The 23,405-nt window shown below is 52.2% G+C and overlaps 1 long non-coding RNA gene across 1 annotated transcript in view; it reads right to left on the reverse strand.

The window, feature by feature from the left end:
• Positions 1–23,405, reverse strand: part of LOC138919311 (uncharacterized) — a 150,984-nt gene that overhangs the window by 19,687 nt on the left and 107,892 nt on the right. The window contains exons 22-26 of the long non-coding RNA XR_011429420.1: positions 20,130–20,301; positions 19,746–20,004; positions 14,331–14,886; positions 8,241–8,796; positions 2,376–2,931 (exon numbers count right to left, since the gene is read on the reverse strand). This is a non-coding gene — a long non-coding RNA (uncharacterized lncRNA). The remainder of the gene's footprint in view (positions 1–2,375; positions 2,932–8,240; positions 8,797–14,330; positions 14,887–19,745; positions 20,005–20,129; positions 20,302–23,405) is intronic.

Below are 23,405 nucleotides of genomic sequence, written 5' to 3' on the forward strand. Positions count from 1 at the left end.
GCCTGCCCATGGGTCCTGTCCCCATGCCAGCGGGGGCAGCAGCAGCGGCAGCAGCAGGAGCTCTGACTGCCCGTGGGTCCTGTCCCCACGCACCAGCTCTGCCTGCCCATGGGTCCTGTCCCCATGCCAGCGGGGGCAGCAGCAGCGGCAGCAGCAGGAGCTCTGACTGCCTGTGGGTCTTGTCCCCACACACTAGCTCTGCCTGCCCATGGGACCTGTCCCCATGCCAGCGGGGGCAGCAGCAGGAGCTCTGACTGCCCGTGGGTCTTGTCCCCACACACCAGCTCTGCCTGCCCATGGGTCCTGTCCCCATGCTATTCCTCACTATTCTCTAAATAAAAGAGCACTACTGCCAGATCTTGAGAGTCTAAGAAATCTTTCTTTCGACTCCTCGGCTCACCGATCCCGCATCATTTCTGGTGGCCCGTACGGGGACTTGCTTTATCGGCTTGTGAGCTCGAGTTCTGGTAAGTGCCCTTTTCTTCCTTATGCCTTTCTCTTTTTCAAGGATGGATCTAGATTCACTGCTCCATCGGGAACTTTCTTGGATGGCTGTATGAATCCACGTTTGCTGCCCATGGCTACTCTATGGGGCAAATTGTGGCATTCAGCTTGAAGAGATTCAGTACCTTAAGCCTCAGGGTGATGGAGAATGAATTAATCCATTCCTTCCTGACTCTATCTCTAATAGACAAATTTTACGTGGGCACGGGTCGGCCACTTAAGTCATTAGGACGGCCGCAAATCTCCAAGACTCCCGTGGAAGGTTTCTTTTCCTAAGGCTGGATTGGGATCCCTCCCTCTGGCACCTGACCACGCTCTGAACTGCGAGGAAAGTCCCACTCGGGACTCCAGTTCAAGGGAAGTACCAAACTCTAACCTTTGGTGGAGTATGGGAACCCCTTCTTGGGAGAATGGCTCCAGGATGCAATTGGGTAGAATGTCCCCCAGACTGGCGGAAAATTCCTCACTGTCTTTCTCTTTCTCACTGTCTTTGTCCTTTTCTCTCCTGGGACCATACGCCAGGCACCTATTCCTGCCAGGCAGAATAGGGAAGATGTTCAAGGGATGCCCCCATCATCCCTTGCTACAGGAACCCCAATGGGGGGATTTTCAAGGTAATGGCTCCCTTTCTCTGGGACCATTCACCAGGCACCTATTCCTGCCAGGCAGAATAGGGAAGATGTTCAAGGGATGCCCCGATCATCCCTTGCTACAGGAACCCCAGTGGGGGGATTTTCAAGGTAATGGCTCCCTTTCTCTGGGACCATACGCCAGGCACCTATTCCTGCCAGGCAGAATAGGGAAGATGTTCAAGGGATGCCCCCATCATCCCTTGCTACAGGAACCCCAGTGGGGGGATTTTCAAGGTAATGGCTCCTTTTCTTTCTCCTTTTCTCTCCTGGGGACCATACGCCAGGCACCTATTACTGTCAGGCAGAATAGGGAAGATGTTCAAGGGATGCCCCCATCATCCCTTGCTACAGGAACTCCATTGGGGGGCATCTTCTACAGTCTGTGGTTAGTACACCTAGCTATGCTGCTTTTGCCCTGGGGTCTTCCAGCCTTGTGGCTGGCGGCTGGGTGCCTTCTACTGGTGCTGTGCAGAGGCTTTCCCTAAGGCTTCTGTGAGCCTGTAGGGCTTCCCCCTAGGCTACTAAGCTGGGTCTCTGGAACTCTCTCCAGCCCCAGTCCTCTCCGAGATCTCCGGCAATCCCTAGCCTCACCGGGTGGGCAACGGCAGCTGGGGGTCGCCCCGCCCTCTGGGCTTCTCTCCGGGCCTCTGCCGGGAGCTCTGAATGCTCAGCGTGGCCCCTCTGCTACCGGCAGACAGAGAGTTTTGTCTGCTGCCTGGCGGAGCTCCGGCGCTTCCCCTCCGGGTCGCCGATCCCGCCTTTGAAAGTTCCCCCGCCCCGGTCCTCTCCGAGATCTCCGGCAATCCCTAGTCCCCCGGGGCGGGCAACGGCAGCTGGGGGTCGCCCCGCCCTCTGGGCTTCTCTCCGGGCCTCTGCCGGGAGCCCTGAGTGCTCAGCGTGGCCCCTCTGCTACCGGCAGACTGAGAGTTTTGTCTGCTGCCTGGCGGAGCTCCGGCGCTTCCCCACCGGGTCGCCGGACCCGCCTTTGAAAGTTCCCCCGCCCCGGTCCTCTCCAAGATCTCCGGCAATCCCTAGTCCCACGGGGCGGGCAACGGCAGCTGGGAGACCTCCGTGCCCTCCGTGTCTCTCTCTGGGACCCTCCGGGCGCCCCGAGCACCAGGCCGGGTCTCCCCGCCAATGGCGGGGAGAGACTCTCCCCGCGGGCTCAGGTGTGCAACTCCAAAGTTTCCCTCTGCGTTTAGGAGTAATTGCGGGGGGTTTAAGTAGGGTTCTGGTCACCTGTTTCCACCGTCGCTCCTCTGTTGTGTTCTCGCTCCTGCCCTAGATGTGTGTGGATCCTCTGGGGGCGTCCGTTGGAAGAAAGCCGCTTGCGGGTACTAGGCTGCCCGTCGGGGTCGGAGAGTTTTCACCTATTTCCACATCCTCCCGGAGGAAAGTCCGTCCGCCTTCCGATGTATAGTCGCGTGGGTGTCTCAGACGTCCTGAGATGCTGTCTGGATATCCTTTGTCAAGCGATAAGTGTCCAAATAATTGTAGACTCGAAGGGCGAGAGACAAAGAGGACTACTCACGGCGCCATCTTGGAATTCCTCAAGTATAATCTCTTAAAGAAGAGTCTGGTTAAGAACTATTCCTGAATATCAAGTTATGATACTAAATTTACCTTTTTTGGTTGGTGTGCTGGTATTCGTGAAAGAAAAATAGGCTTATCATGTCTATAAACACCCACTATAAGTGGTCATCGCTGAGGTTTCTCAATTTTTTCAGTCGCTTTTCCTCTAGGTATTTCTGGAACATTTGTCTTCGTTGATCACTTAGAAGAGACTTTGCTGATCCTAAGCAGGGGGGAAAATAGCATATAAAACATTCAAATAAAAAGTTATCCAAATGTCTAAAATACCATTGTCTAACTTCAACAGCTGCTAAGCAATACTTTCAGTAACTTCGTATTGATTCCTTAGCACGCTAACCACACAAGTCATTTCAACCCCTGTTTTAAAATTTCTCTCCCTTTTGCCTTCTCTTGTTCACAAATTAACTGCTTGCCATCCACTAGGCATGCATTACTTCACTTTTAAATTAATTAACTTCTATGATCACCCACCTCCAAGCTGACCTCCAACAATTCTCACCTCCTGGTAGTCACGCCCTTGTGTTGTCCCCTCCACACAGAATAGGGCTGAGCTGTGTCACCAAGAAAAGTGTGGGAATGATGGAGTGTGGCTTCCAAGACTGTATCATTAAAGACAGTGCAGCTTGGCCCTGCTCTCTCTCAGATCACTTGCGCTGGGGAAGTCAGTGGCCATGTGGAACCTTAAGGAGACTCAAGCAGCCCTATGGAGACGCCACATGACGAAGAACTAAGGCCTCCTGCCAAAAGCCAGCATCGACTTGCCAGTCATGTGAGTGAGTCATCTTGGAAGCAGCTCCTCTGCTGGGAGCCGTGGCTACATCATTTGATTGGCTGTTTGACAGGGACCAGCCGATTAACGCTGAGGGGTGCAGGGCCGCCCCTTGGTGAAGAATAACCGGCCAGCCCCTCACATAGTTCTGAAACCTGTGCTGCTTCTAATTGCCCTTCATTCCTTTTCCTTTCTTAACCTCCAGTTTTCACTCCTTTGGGTGGCTGCTTGGGAGGCACTATCTCCTGGGAAAATTAGATAGCATAAGAGAATGTGACCACCTGCAGGTAACTTTCAAGATATTTTTCAGTTAATTATTGGAGGAGCACACAGTCCCATTTGAGACAATCAGAAAGGAATCCTGCCCAGATAAGATGTCGAATCAGGTTTATGGCCTCCATCTGGTTAATGTTTCCTTCTCCCTCCAGTTCTTTGTCTAAATATATATGCATGGTCCTTCTAAGTTTGCTGGTTAATTGGATGATCAAGAAGTATCTATATATTATTCTTGACCTTCTGCTTTCTGTTAAAATGCTATAGAGGTTTTCTCCTAAAAGCAATAAATAATAAATAATTGATGAGTAGAAGGGCCGAGGGGTGCAGGGATGCCCCTCGGTGAAGAATGGCCGGCCGACACCCCTGATATTTTCTGAATTATATGCATGCTTTCTAGCAAGGTTATGTCTGTACTTATTTCTCTTTTTTATTCTTGAAGCTACATAGTTTAGCTTAGCTTTTCAGCCCTTTACTTTACTAACAAAGTGATACTTTCTCTGGCAGTGTGCTTAAGGGACTGTTAGCTCCACAATCTAAAAGACAAAGGAATGCTTTCACCCCCTAAAGGGCGCAGAAATGTAAAGATGTTTAACTGCCCGCTGAGAATGCAGATAGCCCTGTGGATAAGACACCCTGGAGTCGCCTTTTGTTCCCATTAACCGTCTACACTAATAGCGTAAATGATTGAGGGAGGCAGGGATGGCTCCACCAGGATGCAACCAGACGGACTGCTGTCCTGTCCGGAGGCCTGGACCTTCTCTCTTGGATTTAACTTTACCATGAATCACAACAGACGCCTAGGTACCTATCTCCTTTAGCTTAGAGAAAACAAACACCAGTTAATTGCGGAGAAGACTACCATTAACCTTATGCTCTATAGAATAGAATGCTAATAAATATTCTTGTGCTCGTTTTTTATTTCCTTATCTCTCTGAGAATATTTGTAGAACTATTTCTGTACTAATCCTGAAAAATATATAAACGACACTTGTGCACAGTAAAGTCGGACTTGCTAACACCAACCCAAGTCTCACGTCCCCTTTATTTCCCCCTCACTCATCGTGCCGACGCCGTCCACCCCTCAGGAACCTGGACTCCGCCGGGGCGGGACCCCGGCACTCCTCCAGCCTCAGTCAAGCTTCAGAGGCACCCCTGGATGACACCTTGACTGCAACCTGTCAGATTCCTTACCTCCCACCTATGATTCTCAACTCAGGTTTCTACTATGTACTCTCATGTTTATTTAAACTTGTTTGAAAAATGTGAGTGGCTACTGATGTGGATTAAGGCTGCCCCAGCTAGAGAAGCCCAAGGTGACCTGGCCTACATGCCAAACTATACGACCCAGTGGACTTTTTTTATGGTATGAATTAGGACCGCCCCAGGGAGAGAAGCCTGGGGCATCCTCACCTGCATGCCGATCTATATGGCCAGATTCGTATCTAAAGTTATATGACCGCACAATAACCAGACCCCATCTGCACTGAAATCATTTAATGACTTTTTACATCACCTTTTCTTTTTTTTTCCAGTAAAAATAAGTCACGTACCCATGCCTTATAAAATTAGCCCTAACCCTCAACTCAGGGCAGCAGCAGGAGCTCTGACTGCCCGTGGGTCCTGTCCCCACGCACCAGCTCTGCCTGCCCATGGGTCCTGTCCCCATGCCAGCGGGGGCAGCAGCAGCGGCAGCAGCAGGAGCTCTGACTGCCCGTGGGTCCTGTCCCCACGCACCAGCTCTGCCTGCCCATGGGTCCTGTCCCCATGCCAGCGGGGGCAGCAGCAGCGGCAGCAGCAGGAGCTCTGACTGCCTGTGGGTCTTGTCCCCACACACTAGCTCTGCCTGCCCATGGGACCTGTCCCCATGCCAGCGGGGGCAGCAGCAGGAGCTCTGACTGCCCGTGGGTCTTGTCCCCACACACCAGCTCTGCCTGCCCATGGGTCCTGTCCCCATGCTATTCCTCACTATTCTCTAAATAAAAGAGCACTACTGCCAGATCTTGAGAGTCTAAGAAATCTTTCTTTCGACTCCTCGGCTCACCGATCCCGCATCATTTCTGGTGGCCCGTACGGGGACTTGCTTTATCGGCTTGTGAGCTCGAGTTCTGGTAAGTGCCCTTTTCTTCCTTATGCCTTTCTCTTTTTCAAGGATGGATCTAGATTCACTGCTCCATCGGGAACTTTCTTGGATGGCTGTATGAATCCACGTTTGCTGCCCATGGCTACTCTATGGGGCAAATTGTGGCATTCAGCTTGAAGAGATTCAGTACCTTAAGCCTCAGGGTGATGGAGAATGAATTAATCCATTCCTTCCTGACTCTATCTCTAATAGACAAATTTTACGTGGGCGCGGGTCGGCCACTTAAGTCATTAGGACGGCCGCAAATCTCCAAGACTCCCGTGGAAGGTTTCTTTTCCTAAGGCTGGATTGGGATCCCTCCCTCTGGCACCTGACCACGCTCTGAACTGCGAGGAAAGTCCCACTCGGGACTCCAGTTCAAGGGAAGTACCAAACTCTAACCTTTGGTGGAGTATGGGAACCCCTTCTTGGGAGAATGGCTCCAGGATGCAATTGGGTAGAATGTCCCCCAGACTGGCGGAAAATTCCTCACTGTCTTTCTCTTTCTCACTGTCTTTGTCCTTTTCTCTCCTGGGACCATACGCCAGGCACCTATTCCTGCCAGGCAGAATAGGGAAGATGTTCAAGGGATGCCCCCATCATCCCTTGCTACAGGAACCCCAATGGGGGGATTTTCAAGGTAATGGCTCCCTTTCTCTGGGACCATTCACCAGGCACCTATTCCTGCCAGGCAGAATAGGGAAGATGTTCAAGGGATGCCCCGATCATCCCTTGCTACAGGAACCCCAGTGGGGGGATTTTCAAGGTAATGGCTCCCTTTCTCTGGGACCATACGCCAGGCACCTATTCCTGCCAGGCAGAATAGGGAAGATGTTCAAGGGATGCCCCCATCATCCCTTGCTACAGGAACCCCAGTGGGGGGATTTTCAAGGTAATGGCTCCTTTTCTTTCTCCTTTTCTCTCCTGGGGACCATACGCCAGGCACCTATTACTGTCAGGCAGAATAGGGAAGATGTTCAAGGGATGCCCCCATCATCCCTTGCTACAGGAACTCCATTGGGGGGCATCTTCTACAGTCTGTGGTTAGTACACCTAGCTATGCTGCTTTTGCCCTGGGGTCTTCCAGCCTTGTGGCTGGCGGCTGGGTGCCTTCTACTGGTGCTGTGCAGAGGCTTTCCCTAAGGCTTCTGTGAGCCTGTAGGGCTTCCCCCTAGGCTACTAAGCTGGGTCTCTGGAACTCTCTCCAGCCCCAGTCCTCTCCGAGATCTCCGGCAATCCCTAGCCTCACCGGGTGGGCAACGGCAGCTGGGGGTCGCCCCGCCCTCTGGGCTTCTCTCCGGGCCTCTGCCGGGAGCTCTGAATGCTCAGCGTGGCCCCTCTGCTACCGGCAGACAGAGATTTTTGTCTGCTGCCTGGCGGAGCTCCGGCGCTTCCCCTCCGGGTCGCCGGACCCGCCTTTGAAAGTTCCCCCACCCCGGTCCTCTCCGAGATCTCCGGCAATCCCTAGTCCCACGGGGCGGGCAACGGCAGCTGGGGGTCGCCCCGCGCTCTGGGCTTCTCTCCGGGCCTCTGCCGGGAGCCCTGAGTGCTCAGCGTGGCCCCTCTGCTACCGGCAGACAGAGAGTTTTGTCTGCTGCCTGGGGGAGCTCCGGCACTTCCCCTCCGGGTCGCCGATCCGGCCTTTGAAAGTTCCCCCGCCCCGGTCCTCTCCGAGATCTCCGGCAATCCCTAGTCCCACGGGGCGGGCAACGGCAGCTGGGGGTCGCCCCGCGCTCTGGGCTTCTGTCCGGGCCTCTGCCGGGAGCCCTGAGTGCTCAGCGTGGCCCCTCTGCTACCGGCAGACAGAGAGTTTTGTCTGCTGCCTGGCGGAGCTCCGGCGCTTCCCCTCCGGGTCGCCGATCCGGCCTTTGAAAGTTCCCCCGCCCCGGTCCTCTCCGAGATCTCCGGCAATCCCTAGTCCCCCGGGGCGGGCAACGGCAGCTGGGGGTCGCCCCGCCCTCTGGGCTTCTCTCCGGGCCTCTGCCGGGAGCCCTGAGTGCTCAGCGTGGCCCCTCTGCTACCGGCAGACTGAGAGTTTTGTCTGCTGCCTGGCGGAGCTCCGGCGCTTCCCCACCGGGTCGCCGGACCCGCCTTTGAAAGTTCCCCCGCCCCGGTCCTCTCCGAGATCTCCGGCAATCCCTAGTCCCACGGGGCGGGCAACGGCAGCTGGGAGACCTCCGTGCCCTCCGTGTCTCTCTCTGGGACCCTCCGGGCGCCCCGAGCACCAGGCCGGGTCTCCCCGCCAATGGCGGGGAGAGACTCTCCCCGCGGGCTCAGGTGTGCAACTCCAAAGTTTCCCTCTGCGTTTAGGAGTAATTGCGGGGGGTTTAAGTAGGGTTCTGGTCACCTGTTTCCACCGTCGCTCCTCTGTTGTGTTCTCGCTCCTGCCCTAGATGTGTGTGGATCCTCTGGGGGCGTCCGTTGGAAGAAAGCCGCTTGCGGGTACTAGGCTGCCCGTCGGGGTCGGAGAGTTTTCACCTATTTCCACATCCTCCCGGAGGAAAGTCCGTCCGCCTTCCGATGTATAGTCGCGTGGGTGTCTCAGACGTCCTGAGATGCTGTCTGGATATCCTTTGTCAAGCGATAAGTGTCCAAATAATTGTAGACTCGAAGGGCGAGAGACAAAGAGGACTACTCACGGCGCCATCTTGGAATTCCTCAAGTATAATCTCTTAAAGAAGAGTCTGGTTAAGAACTATTCCTGAATATCAAGTTATGATACTAAATTTACCTTTTTTGGTTGGTGTGCTGGTATTCGTGAAAGAAAAATAGGCTTATCATGTCTATAAACACCCACTATAAGTGGTCATCGCTGAGGTTTCTCAATTTTTTCAGTCGCTTTTCCTCTAGGTATTTCTGGAACATTTGTCTTCGTTGATCACTTAGAAGAGACTTTGCTGATCCTAAGCAGGGGGGAAAATAGCATATAAAACATTCAAATAAAAAGTTATCCAAATGTCTAAAATACCATCGTCTAACTTCAACAGCTGCTAAGCAATACTTTCAGTAACTTCGTATTGATTCCTTAGCACGCTAACCACACAAGTCATTTCAACCCCTGTTTTAAAATTTCTCTCCCTTTTGCCTTCTCTTGTTCACAAATTAACTGCTTGCCATCCACTAGGCATGCATTACTTCACTTTTAAATTAATTAACTTCTATGATCACCCACCTCCAAGCTGACCTCCAACAATTCTCACCTCCTGGTAGTCACGCCCTTGTGTTGTCCCCTCCACACAGAATAGGGCTGAGCTGTGTCACCAAGAAAAGTGTGGGAATGATGGAGTGTGGCTTCCAAGACTGTATCATTAAAGACAGTGCAGCTTGGCCCTGCTCTCTCTCAGATCACTTGCGCTGGGGAAGTCAGTGGCCATGTGGAACCTTAAGGAGACTCAAGCAGCCCTATGGAGACGCCACATGACGAAGAACTAAGGCCTCCTGCCAAAAGCCAGCATCGACTTGCCAGTCATGTGAGTGAGTCATCTTGGAAGCAGCTCCTCTGCTGGGAGCCGTGGCTACATCATTTGATTGGCTGTTTGACAGGGACCAGCCGATTAACGCTGAGGGGTGCAGGGCCGCCCCTTGGTGAAGAATAACCGGCCAGCCCCTCACATAGTTCTGAAACCTGTGCTGCTTCTAATTGCCCTTCATTCCTTTTCCTTTCTTAACCTCCAGTTTTCACTCCTTTGGGTGGCTGCTTGGGAGGCACTATCTCCTGGGAAAATTAGATAGCATAAGAGAATGTGACCACCTGCAGGTAACTTTCAAGATATTTTTCAGTTAATTATTGGAGGAGCACACAGTCCCATTTGAGACAATCAGAAAGGAATCCTGCCCAGATAAGATGTCGAATCAGGTTTATGGCCTCCATCTGGTTAATGTTTCCTTCTCCCTCCAGTTCTTTGTCTAAATATATATGCATGGTCCTTCTAAGTTTGCTGGTTAATTGGATGATCAAGAAGTATCTATATATTATTCTTGACCTTCTGCTTTCTGTTAAAATGCTATAGAGGTTTTCTCCTAAAAGCAATAAATAATAAATAATTGATGAGTAGAAGGGCCGAGGGGTGCAGGGATGCCCCTCGGTGAAGAATGGCCGGCCGACACCCCTGATATTTTCTGAATTATATGCATGCTTTCTAGCAAGGTTATGTCTGTACTTATTTCTCTTTTTTATTCTTGAAGCTACATAGTTTAGCTTAGCTTTTCAGCCCTTTACTTTACTAACAAAGTGATACTTTCTCTGGCAGTGTGCTTAAGGGACTGTTAGCTCCACAATCTAAAAGACAAAGGAATGCTTTCACCCCCTAAAGGGCGCAGAAATGTAAAGATGTTTAACTGCCCGCTGAGAATGCAGATAGCCCTGTGGATAAGACACCCTGGAGTCGCCTTTTGTTCCCATTAACCGTCTACACTAATAGCGTAAATGATTGAGGGAGGCAGGGATGGCTCCACCAGGATGCAACCAGACGGACTGCTGTCCTGTCCGGAGGCCTGGACCTTCTCTCTTGGATTTAACTTTACCATGAATCACAACAGACGCCTAGGTACCTATCTCCTTTAGCTTAGAGAAAACAAACACCAGTTAATTGCGGAGAAGACTACCATTAACCTTATGCTCTATAGAATAGAATGCTAATAAATATTCTTGTGCTCGTTTTTTATTTCCTTATCTCTCTGAGAATATTTGTAGAACTATTTCTGTACTAATCCTGAAAAATATATAAACGACACTTGTGCACAGTAAAGTCGGACTTGCTAACACCAACCCAAGTCTCACGTCCCCTTTATTTCCCCCTCACTCATCGTGCCGACGCCGTCCACCCCTCAGGAACCTGGACTCCGCCGGGGCGGGACCCCGGCACTCCTCCAGCCTCAGTCAAGCTTCAGAGGCACCCCTGGATGACACCTTGACTGCAACCTGTCAGATTCCTTACCTCCCACCTATGATTCTCAACTCAGGTTTCTACTATGTACTCTCATGTTTATTTAAACTTGTTTGAAAAATGTGAGTGGCTACTGATGTGGATTAAGGCTGCCCCAGCTAGAGAAGCCCAAGGTGACCTGGCCTACATGCCAAACTATACGACCCAGTGGACTTTTTTTATGGTATGAATTAGGACCGCCCCAGGGAGAGAAGCCTGGGGCATCCTCACCTGCATGCCGATCTATATGGCCAGATTCGTATCTAAAGTTATATGACCGCACAATAACCAGACCCCATCTGCACTGAAATCATCTAATGACTTTTTACATCATCTTTTCTTTTTTTCTCCAGTAAAAATAAGTCACGTACCCATGCCTTATAAAATTAGCCCTAACCCTCAACTCAGGGCAGCAGCAGGAGCTCTGACTGCCCGTGGGTCCTGTCCCCACGCACCAGCTCTGCCTGCCCATGGGTCCTGTCCCCATGCCAGCGGGGGCAGCAGCAGCGGCAGCAGCAGGAGCTCTGACTGCCCGTGGGTCCTGTCCCCACGCACCAGCTCTGCCTGCCCATGGGTCCTGTCCCCATGCCAGCGGGGGCAGCAGCAGCGGCAGCAGCAGGAGCTCTGACTGCCTGTGGGTCTTGTCCCCACACACTAGCTCTGCCTGCCCATGGGACCTGTCCCCATGCCAGCGGGGGCAGCAGCAGGAGCTCTGACTGCCCGTGGGTCTTGTCCCCACACACCAGCTCTGCCTGCCCATGGGTCCTGTCCCCATGCTATTCCTCACTATTCTCTAAATAAAAGAGCACTACTGCCAGATCTTGAGAGTCTAAGAAATCTTTCTTTCGACTCCTCGGCTCACCGATCCCGCATCATTTCTGGTGGCCCGTACGGGGACTTGCTTTATCGGCTTGTGAGCTCGAGTTCTGGTAAGTGCCCTTTTCTTCCTTATGCCTTTCTCTTTTTCAAGGATGGATCTAGATTCACTGCTCCATCGGGAACTTTCTTGGATGGCTGTATGAATCCACGTTTGCTGCCCATGGCTACTCTATGGGGCAAATTGTGGCATTCAGCTTGAAGAGATTCAGTACCTTAAGCCTCAGGGTGATGGAGAATGAATTAATCCATTCCTTCCTGACTCTATCTCTAATAGACAAATTTTACGTGGGCGCGGGTCGGCCACTTAAGTCATTAGGACGGCCGCAAATCTCCAAGACTCCCGTGGAAGGTTTCTTTTCCTAAGGCTGGATTGGGATCCCTCCCTCTGGCACCTGACCACGCTCTGAACTGCGAGGAAAGTCCCACTCGGGACTCCAGTTCAAGGGAAGTACCAAACTCTAACCTTTGGTGGAGTATGGGAACCCCTTCTTGGGAGAATGGCTCCAGGATGCAATTGGGTAGAATGTCCCCCAGACTGGCGGAAAATTCCTCACTGTCTTTCTCTTTCTCACTGTCTTTGTCCTTTTCTCTCCTGGGACCATACGCCAGGCACCTATTCCTGCCAGGCAGAATAGGGAAGATGTTCAAGGGATGCCCCCATCATCCCTTGCTACAGGAACCCCAATGGGGGGATTTTCAAGGTAATGGCTCCCTTTCTCTGGGACCATTCACCAGGCACCTATTCCTGCCAGGCAGAATAGGGAAGATGTTCAAGGGATGCCCCGATCATCCCTTGCTACAGGAACCCCAGTGGGGGGATTTTCAAGGTAATGGCTCCCTTTCTCTGGGACCATACGCCAGGCACCTATTCCTGCCAGGCAGAATAGGGAAGATGTTCAAGGGATGCCCCCATCATCCCTTGCTACAGGAACCCCAGTGGGGGGATTTTCAAGGTAATGGCTCCTTTTCTTTCTCCTTTTCTCTCCTGGGGACCATACGCCAGGCACCTATTACTGTCAGGCAGAATAGGGAAGATGTTCAAGGGATGCCCCCATCATCCCTTGCTACAGGAACTCCATTGGGGGGCATCTTCTACAGTCTGTGGTTAGTACACCTAGCTATGCTGCTTTTGCCCTGGGGTCTTCCAGCCTTGTGGCTGGCGGCTGGGTGCCTTCTACTGGTGCTGTGCAGAGGCTTTCCCTAAGGCTTCTGTGAGCCTGTAGGGCTTCCCCCTAGGCTACTAAGCTGGGTCTCTGGAACTCTCTCCAGCCCCAGTCCTCTCCGAGATCTCCGGCAATCCCTAGCCTCACCGGGTGGGCAACGGCAGCTGGGGGTCGCCCCGCCCTCTGGGCTTCTCTCCGGGCCTCTGCCGGGAGCTCTGAATGCTCAGCGTGGCCCCTCTGCTACCGGCAGACAGAGATTTTTGTCTGCTGCCTGGCGGAGCTCCGGCGCTTCCCCTCCGGGTCGCCGGACCCGCCTTTGAAAGTTCCCCCACCCCGGTCCTCTCCGAGATCTCCGGCAATCCCTAGTACCACGGGGCGGGCAACGGCAGCTGGGGGTCGCCCCGCGCTCTGGGCTTCTCTCCGGGCCTCTGCCGGGAGCCCTGAGTGCTCAGCGTGGCCCCTCTGCTACCGGCAGACAGAGAGTTTTGTCTGCTGCCTGGGGGAGCTCCGGCACTTCCCCTCCGGGTCGCCGATGTGGCCTTTGAAAGTTCCCCCGCCCCGGTCCTCTCCGAGATCTCTGGCAATCCCTAGTCCCACGGGGCGGGCAACGGCAGCTGGGGGTCGCCCCGCGCTCTGGGCTTCTGTCCGGGCCTCTGCCGGGAGCCCTGAGTGCTCAGCGTGGCCCCTCTGCTACCGGCAGACAGAGAGTTTTGTCTGCTGCCTGGCGGAGCTCCGGCGCTTCCCCTCCGGGTCGCCGATCCGGCCTTTGAAAGTTCCCCCGCCCCGGTCCTCTCTGAGATCTCCGGCAATCCCTAGTCCCCCGGGGCGGGCAACGGCAGCTGGGGGTCGCCCCGCCCTCTGGGCTTCTCTCCGGGCCTCTGCCGGGAGCCCTGAGTGCTCAGCGTGGCCCCTCTGCTACCGGCAGACTGAGAGTTTTGTCTGCTGCCTGGCGGAGCTCCGGCGCTTCCCCACCGGGTCGCCGGACCCGCCTTTGAAAGTTCCCCCGCCCCGGTCCTCTCTGAGATCTCCGGCAATCCCTAGTCCCCCGGGGCGGGCAACGGCAGCTGGGGGTCGCCCCGCCCTCTGGGCTTCTCTCCGGGCCTCTGCCGGGAGCCCTGAGTGCTCAGCGTGGCCCCTCTGCTACCGGCAGACTGAGAGTTTTGTCTGCTGCCTGGCGGAGCTCCGGCGCTTCCCCACCGGGTCGCCGGACCCGCCTTTGAAAGTTCCCCCGCCCCGGTCCTCTCCGAGATCTCCGGCAATCCCTAGTCCCACGGGGCGGGCAACGGCAGCTGGGAGACCTCCGTGCCCTCCGTGTCTCTCTCTGGGACCCTCCGGGCGCCCCGAGCACCAGGCCGGGTCTCCCCGCCAATGGCGGGGAGAGACTCTCCCCGCGGGCTCAGGTGTGCAACTCCAAAGTTTCCCTCTGCGTTTAGGAGTAATTGCGGGGGGTTTAAGTAGGGTTCTGGTCACCTGTTTCCACCGTCGCTCCTCTGTTGTGTTCTCGCTCCTGCCCTAGATGTGTGTGGATCCTCTGGGGGCGTCCGTTGGAAGAAAGCCGCTTGCGGGTACTAGGCTGCCCGTCGGGGTCGGAGAGTTTTCACCTATTTCCACATCCTCCCGGAGGAAAGTCCGTCCGCCTTCCGATGTATAGTCGCGTGGGTGTCTCAGACGTCCTGAGATGCTGTCTGGATATCCTTTGTCAAGCGATAAGTGTCCAAATAATTGTAGACTCGAAGGGCGAGAGACAAAGAGGACTACTCACGGCGCCATCTTGGAATTCCTCAAGTATAATCTCTTAAAGAAGAGTCTGGTTAAGAACTATTCCTGAATATCAAGTTATGATACTAAATTTACCTTTTTTGGTTGGTGTGCTGGTATTCGTGAAAGAAAAATAGGCTTATCATGTCTATAAACACCCACTATAAGTGGTCATCGCTGAGGTTTCTCAATTTTTTCAGTCGCTTTTCCTCTAGGTATTTCTGGAACATTTGTCTTCGTTGATCACTTAGAAGAGACTTTGCTGATCCTAAGCAGGGGGGAAAATAGCATATAAAACATTCAAATAAAAAGTTATCCAAATGTCTAAAATACCATTGTCTAACTTCAACAGCTGCTAAGCAATACTTTCAGTAACTTCGTATTGATTCCTTAGCACGCTAACCACACAAGTCATTTCAACCCCTGTTTTAAAATTTCTCTCCCTTTTGCCTTCTCTTGTTCACAAATTAACTGCTTGCCATCCACTAGGCATGCATTACTTCACTTTTAAATTAATTAACTTCTATGATCACCCACCTCCAAGCTGACCTCCAACAATTCTCACCTCCTGGTAGTCACGCCCTTGTGTTGTCCCCTCCACACAGAATAGGGCTGAGCTGTGTCACCAAGAAAAGTGTGGGAATGATGGAGTGTGGCTTCCAAGACTGTATCATTAAAGACAGTGCAGCTTGGCCCTGCTCTCTCTCAGATCACTTGCGCTGGGGAAGTCAGTGGCCATGTGGAACCTTAAGGAGACTCAAGCAGCCCTATGGAGACGCCACATGACGAAGAACTAAGGCCTCCTGCCAAAAGCCAGCATCGACTTGCCAGTCATGTGAGTGAGTCATCTTGGAAGCAGCTCCTCTGCTGGGAGCCGTGGCTACATCATTTGATTGGCTGTTTGACAGGGACCAGCCGATTAACGCTGAGGGGTGCAGGGCCGCCCCTTGGTGAAGAATAACCGGCCAGCCCCTCACATAGTTCTGAAACCTGTGCTGCTTCTAATTGCCCTTCATTCCTTTTCCTTTCTTAACCTCCAGTTTTCACTCCTTTGGGTGGCTGCTTGGGAGGCACTATCTCCTGGGAAAATTAGATAGCATAAGAGAATGTGACCACCTGCAGGTAACTTTCAAGATATTTTTCAGTTAATTATTGGAGGAGCACACAGTCCCATTTGAGACAATCAGAAAGGAATCCTGCCCAGATAAGATGTCGAATCAGGTTTATGGCCTCCATCTGGTTAATGTTTCCTTCTCCCTCCAGTTCTTTGTCTAAATATATATGCATGGTCCTTCTAAGTTTGCTGGTTAATTGGATGATCAAGAAGTATCTATATATTATTCTTGACCTTCTGCTTTCTGTTAAAATGCTATAGAGGTTTTCTCCTAAAAGCAATAAATAATAAATAATTGATGAGTAGAAGGGCCGAGGGGTGCAGGGATGCCCCTCGGTGAAGAATGGCCGGCCGACACCCCTGATATTTTCTGAATTATATGCATGCTTTCTAGCAAGGTTATGTCTGTACTTATTTCTCTTTTTTATTCTTGAAGCTACATAGTTTAGCTTAGCTTTTCAGCCCTTTACTTTACTAACAAAGTGATACTTTCTCTGGCAGTGTGCTTAAGGGACTGTTAGCTCCACAATCTAAAAGACAAAGGAATGCTTTCACCCCCTAAAGGGCGCAGAAATGTAAAGATGTTTAACTGCCCGCTGAGAATGCAGATAGCCCTGTGGATAAGACACCCTGGAGTCGCCTTTTGTTCCCATTAACCGTCTACACTAATAGCGTAAATGATTGAGGGAGGCAGGGATGGCTCCACCAGGATGCAACCAGACGGACTGCTGTCCTGTCCGGAGGCCTGGACCTTCTCTCTTGGATTTAACTTTACCATGAATCACAACAGACGCCTAGGTACCTATCTCCTTTAGCTTAGAGAAAACAAACACCAGTTAATTGCGGAGAAGACTACCATTAACCTTATGCTCTATAGAATAGAATGCTAATAAATATTCTTGTGCTCGTTTTTTATTTCCTTATCTCTCTGAGAATATTTGTAGAACTATTTCTGTACTAATCCTGAAAAATATATAAACGACACTTGTGCACAGTAAAGTCGGACTTGCTAACACCAACCCAAGTCTCACGTCCCCTTTATTTCCCCCTCACTCATCGTGCCGACGCCGTCCACCCCTCAGGAACCTGGACTCCGCCGGGGCGGGACCCCGGCACTCCTCCAGCCTCAGTCAAGCTTCAGAGGCACCCCTGGATGACACCTTGACTGCAACCTGTCAGATTCCTTACCTCCCACCTATGATTCTCAACTCAGGTTTCTACTATGTACTCTCATGTTTATTTAAACTTGTTTGAAAAATGTGAGTGGCTACTGATGTGGATTAAGGCTGCCCCAGCTAGAGAAGCCCAAGGTGACCTGGCCTACATGCCAAACTATACGACCCAGTGGACTTTTTTTATGGTATGAATTAGGACCGCCCCAGGGAGAGAAGCCTGGGGCATCCTCACCTGCATGCCGATCTATATGGCCAGATTCGTATCTAAAGTTATATGACCGCACAATAACCAGACCCCATCTGCACTGAAATCATCTAATGACTTTTTACATCATCTTTTCTTTTTTTTTCCAGTAAAAATAAGTCACGTACCCATGCCTTATAAAATTAGCCCTAACCCTCAACTCAGGGCAGCAGCAGGAGCTCTGACTGCCCGTGGGTCCTGTCCCCACGCACCAGCTCTGCCTGCCCATGGGTCCTGTCCCCATGCCAGCGGGGGCAGCAGCAGCGGCAGCAGCAGGAGCTCTGACTGCCCGTGGGTCCTGTCCCCACGCACCAGCTCTGCCTGCCCATGGGTCCTGTCCCCATGCCAGCGGGGGCAGCAGCAGCGGCAGCAGCAGGAGCTCTGACTGCCTGTGGGTCTTGTCCCCACACACTAGCTCTGCCTGCCCATGGGACCTGTCCCCATGCCAGCGGGGGCAGCAGCAGGAGCTCTGACTGCCCGTGGGTCTTGTCCCCACACACCAGCTCTGCCTGCCCATGGGTCCTGTCCCCATGCTATTCCTCACTATTCTCTAAATAAAAGAGCACTACTGCCAGATCTTGAGAGTCTAAGAAATCTTTCTTTCGACTCCTCGGCTCACCGATCCCGCATCATTTCTGGTGGCCCGTACGGGGACTTGCTTTATCGGCTTGTGAGCTCGAGTTCTGGTAAGTGCCCTTTTCTTCCTTATGCCTTTCTCTTTTTCAAGGATGGATCTAGATTCACTGCTCCATCGGGAACTTTCTTGGATGGCTGTATGAATCCACGTTTGCTGCCCATGGCTACTCTATGGGGCAAATTGTGGCATTCAGCTTGAAGAGATTCAGTACCTTAAGCCTCAGGGTGATGGAGAATGAATTAATCCATTCCTTCCTGACTCTATCTCTAATAGACAAATTTTACGTGGGCGCGGGTCGGCCACTTAAGTCATTAGGACGGCCGCAAATCTCCAAGACTCCCGTGGAAGGTTTCTTTTCCTAAGGCTGGATTGGGATCCCTCCCTCTGGCACCTGACCACGCTCTGAACTGCGAGGAAAGTCCCACTCGGGACTCCAGTTCAAGGGAAGTACCAAACTCTAACCTTTGGTGGAGTATGGGAACCCCTTCTTGGGAGAATGGCTCCAGGATGCAATTGGGTAGAATGTCCCCCAGACTGGCGGAAAATTCCTCACTGTCTTTCTCTTTCTCACTGTCTTTGTCCTTTTCTCTCCTGGGACCATACGCCAGGCACCTATTCCTGCCAGGCAGAATAGGGAAGATGTTCAAGGGATGCCCCCATCATCCCTTGCTACAGGAACCCCAATGGGGGGATTTTCAAGGTAATGGCTCCCTTTCTCTGGGACCATTCACCAGGCACCTATTCCTGCCAGGCAGAATAGGGAAGATGTTCAAGGGATGCCCCGATCATCCCTTGCTACAGGAACCCCAGTGGGGGGATTTTCAAGGTAATGGCTCCCTTTCTCTGGGACCATACGCCAGGCACCTATTCCTGCCAGGCAGAATAGGGAAGATGTTCAAGGGATGCCCCCATCATCCCTTGCTACAGGAACCCCAGTGGGGGGATTTTCAAGGTAATGGCTCCTTTTCTTTCTCCTTTTCTCTCCTGGGGACCATACGCCAGGCACCTATTACTGTCAGGCAGAATAGGGAAGATGTTCAAGGGATGCCCCCATCATCCCTTGCTACAGGAACTCCATTGGGGGGCATCTTCTACAGTCTGTGGTTAGTACACCTAGCTATGCTGCTTTTGCCCTGGGGTCTTCCAGCCTTGTGGCTGGCGGCTGGGTGCCTTCTACTGGTGCTGTGCAGAGGCTTTCCCTAAGGCTTCTGTGAGCCTGTAGGGCTTCCCCCTAGGCTACTAAGCTGGGTCTCTGGAACTCTCTCCAGCCCCAGTCCTCTCCGAGATCTCCGGCAATCCCTAGCCTCACCGGGTGGGCAACGGCAGCTGGGGGTCGCCCCGCCCTCTGGGCTTCTCTCCGGGCCTCTGCCGGGAGCTCTGAATGCTCAGCGTGGCCCCTCTGCTACCGGCAGACAGAGAGTTTTGTCTGCTGCCTGGCGGAGCTCCGGCGCTTCCCCTCCGGGTCGCCGATCCGGCCTTTGAAATTTCCCCCGCCCCGGTCCTCTCCGAGATCTCCGGCAATCCCTAGTCCCCCGGGGCGGGCAACGGCAGCTGGGGGTCGCCCCGCGCTCTGGGCTTCTGTCCGGGCCTCTGCCGGGAGCCCTGAGTGCTCAGCGTGGCCCCTCTGCTACCGGCAGACTGAGAGTTTTGTCTGCTGCCTGGCGGAGCTCCGGCGCTTCCCCACCGGGTCGCCGGACCCGCCTTTGAAAGTTCCCCCGCCCCGGTCCTCTCCGAGATCTCCGGCAATCCCTAGTCCCACGGGGCGGGCAACGGCAGCTGGGAGACCTCCGTGCCCTCCGTGTCTCTCTCTGGGACCCTCCGGGCGCCCCGAGCACCAGGCCGGGTCTCCCCGCCAATGGCGGGGAGAGACTCTCCCCGCGGGCTCAGGTGTGCAACTCCAAAGTTTCCCTCTGCGTTTAGGAGTAATTGCGGGGGGTTTAAGTAGGGTTCTGGTCACCTGTTTCCACCGTCGCTCCTCTGTTGTGTTCTCGCTCCTGCCCTAGATGTGTGTGGATCCTCTGGGGGCGTCCGTTGGAAGAAAGCCGCTTGCGGGTACTAGGCTGCCCGTCGGGGTCGGAGAGTTTTCACCTATTTCCACATCCTCCCGGAGGAAAGTCCGTCCGCCTTCCGATGTATAGTCGCGTGGGTGTCTCAGACGTCCTGAGATGCTGTCTGGATATCCTTTGTCAAGCGATAAGTGTCCAAATAATTGTAGACTCGAAGGGCGAGAGACAAAGAGGACTACTCACGGCGCCATCTTGGAATTCCTCAAGTATAGTCTCTTAAAGAAGAGTCTGGTTAAGAACTATTCCTGAATATCAAGTTATGATACTAAATTTACCTTTTTTGGTTGGTGTGCTGGTATTCGTGAAAGAAAAATAGGCTTATCATGTCTATAAACACCCACTATAAGTGGTCATCGCTGAGGTTTCTCAATTTTTTCAGTCGCTTTTCCTCTAGGTATTTCTGGAACATTTGTCTTCGTTGATCACTTAGAAGAGACTTTGCTGATCCTAAGCAGGGGGGAAAATAGCATATAAAACATTCAAATAAAAAGTTATCCAAATGTCTAAAATACCATTGTCTAACTTCAACAGCTGCTAAGCAATACTTTCAGTAACTTCGTATTGATTCCTTAGCACGCTAACCACACAAGTCATTTCAACCCCTGTTTTAAAATTTCTCTCCCTTTTGCCTTCTCTTGTTCACAAATTAACTGCTTGCCATCCACTAGGCATGCATTACTTCACTTTTAAATTAATTAACTTCTATGATCACCCACCTCCAAGCTGACCTCCAACAATTCTCACCTCCTGGTAGTCACGCCCTTGTGTTGTCCCCTCCACACAGAATAGGGCTGAGCTGTGTCACCAAGAAAAGTGTGGGAATGATGGAGTGTGGCTTCCAAGACTGTATCATTAAAGACAGTGCAGCTTGGCCCTGCTCTCTCTCAGATCACTTGCGCTGGGGAAGTCAGTGGCCATGTGGAACCTTAAGGAGACTCAAGCAGCCCTATGGAGACGCCACATGACGAAGAACTAAGGCCTCCTGCCAAAAGCCAGCATCGACTTGCCAGTCATGTGAGTGAGTCATCTTGGAAGCAGCTCCTCTGCTGGGAGCCGTGGCTACATCATTTGATTGGCTGTTTGACAGGGACCAGCCGATTAACGCTGAGGGGTGCAGGGCCGCCCCTTGGTGAAGAATAACCGGCCAGCCCCTCACATAGTTCTGAAACCTGTGCTGCTTCTAATTGCCCTTCATTCCTTTTCCTTTCTTAACCTCCAGTTTTCACTCCTTTGGGTGGCTGCTTGGGAGGCACTATCTCCTGGGAAAATTAGATAGCATAAGAGAATGTGACCACCTGCAGGTAACTTTCAAGATATTTTTCAGTTAATTATTGGAGGAGCACACAGTCCCATTTGAGACAATCAGAAAGGAATCCTGCCCAGATAAGATGTCGAATCAGGTTTATGGCCTCCATCTGGTTAATGTTTCCTTCTCCCTCCAGTTCTTTGTCTAAATATATATGCATGGTCCTTCTAAGTTTGCTGGTTAATTGGATGATCAAGAAGTATCTATATATTATTCTTGACCTTCTGCTTTCTGTTAAAATGCTATAGAGGTTTTCTCCTAAAAGCAATAAATAATAAATAATTGATGAGTAGAAGGGCCGAGGGGTGCAGGGATGCCCCTCGGTGAAGAATGGCCGGCCGACACCCCTGATATTTTCTGAATTATATGCATGCTTTCTAGCAAGGTTATGTCTGTACTTATTTCTCTTTTTTATTCTTGAAGCTACATAGTTTAGCTTAGCTTTTCAGCCCTTTACTTTACTAACAAAGTGATACTTTCTCTGGCAGTGTGCTTAAGGGACTGTTAGCTCCACAATCTAAAAGACAAAGGAATGCTTTCACCCCCTAAAGGGCGCAGAAATGTAAAGATGTTTAACTGCCCGCTGAGAATGCAGATAGCCCTGTGGATAAGACACCCTGGAGTCGCCTTTTGTTCCCATTAACCGTCTACACTAATAGCGTAAATGATTGAGGGAGGCAGGGATGGCTCCACCAGGATGCAACCAGACGGACTGCTGTCCTGTCCGGAGGCCTGGACCTTCTCTCTTGGATTTAACTTTACCATGAATCACAACAGACGCCTAGGTACCTATCTCCTTTAGCTTAGAGAAAACAAACACCAGTTAATTGCGGAGAAGACTACCATTAACCTTATGCTCTATAGAATAGAATGCTAATAAATATTCTTGTGCTCGTTTTTTATTTCCTTATCTCTCTGAGAATATTTGTAGAACTATTTCTGTACTAATCCTGAAAAATATATAAACGACACTTGTGCACAGTAAAGTCGGACTTGCTAACACCAACCCAAGTCTCACGTCCCCTTTATTTCCCCCTCACTCATCGTGCCGACGCCGTCCACCCCTCAGGAACCTGGACTCCACCGGGGCGGGACCCCGGCACTCCTCCAGCCTCAGTCAAGCTTCAGAGGCACCCCTGGATGACACCTTGACTGCAACCTGTCAGATTCCTTACCTCCCACCTATGATTCTCAACTCAGGTTTCTACTATGTACTCTCATGTTTATTTAAACTTGTTTGAAAAATGTGAGTGGCTACTGATGTGGATTAAGGCTGCCCCAGCTAGAGAAGCCCAAGGTGACCTGGCCTACATGCCAAACTATACGACCCAGTGGACTTTTTTTATGGTATGAATTAGGACCGCCCCAGGGAGAGAAGCCTGGGGCATCCTCACCTGCATGCCGATCTATATGGCCAGATTCGTATCTAAAGTTATATGACCGCACAATAACCAGACCCCATCTGCACTGAAATCATCTAATGACTTTTTACATCATCTTTTCTTTTTTTTTCCAGTAAAAATAAGTCACGTACCCATGCCTTATAAAATTAGCCCTAACCCTCAACTCAGGGCAGCAGCAGGAGCTCTGACTGCCCGTGGGTCCTGTCCCCACGCACCAGCTCTGCCTGCCCATGGGTCCTGTCCCCATGCCAGCGGGGGCAGCAGCAGCGGCAGCAGCAGGAGCTCTGACTGCCCGTGGGTCCTGTCCCCACGCACCAGCTCTGCCTGCCCATGGGTCCTGTCCCCATGCCAGCGGGGGCAGCAGCAGCGGCAGCAGCAGGAGCTCTGACTGCCTGTGGGTCTTGTCCCCACACACTAGCTCTGCCTGCCCATGGGACCTGTCCCCATGCCAGCGGGGGCAGCAGCAGGAGCTCTGACTGCCCGTGGGTCTTGTCCCCACACACCAGCTCTGCCTGCCCATGGGTCCTGTCCCCATGCTATTCCTCACTATTCTCTAAATAAAAGAGCACTACTGCCAGATCTTGAGAGTCTAAGAAATCTTTCTTTCGACTCCTCGGCTCACCGATCCCGCATCATTTCTGGTGGCCCGTACGGGGACTTGCTTTATCGGCTTGTGAGCTCGAGTTCTGGTAAGTGCCCTTTTCTTCCTTATGCCTTTCTCTTTTTCAAGGATGGATCTAGATTCACTGCTCCATCGGGAACTTTCTTGGATGGCTGTATGAATCCACGTTTGCTGCCCATGGCTACTCTATGGGGCAAATTGTGGCATTCAGCTTGAAGAG

This window comes from Equus caballus, chromosome 20 (assembly GCF_041296265.1).
Source record: "Equus caballus isolate H_3958 breed thoroughbred chromosome 20, TB-T2T, whole genome shotgun sequence".
Lineage (NCBI taxonomy): Eukaryota > Metazoa > Chordata > Mammalia > Perissodactyla > Equidae > Equus > Equus caballus.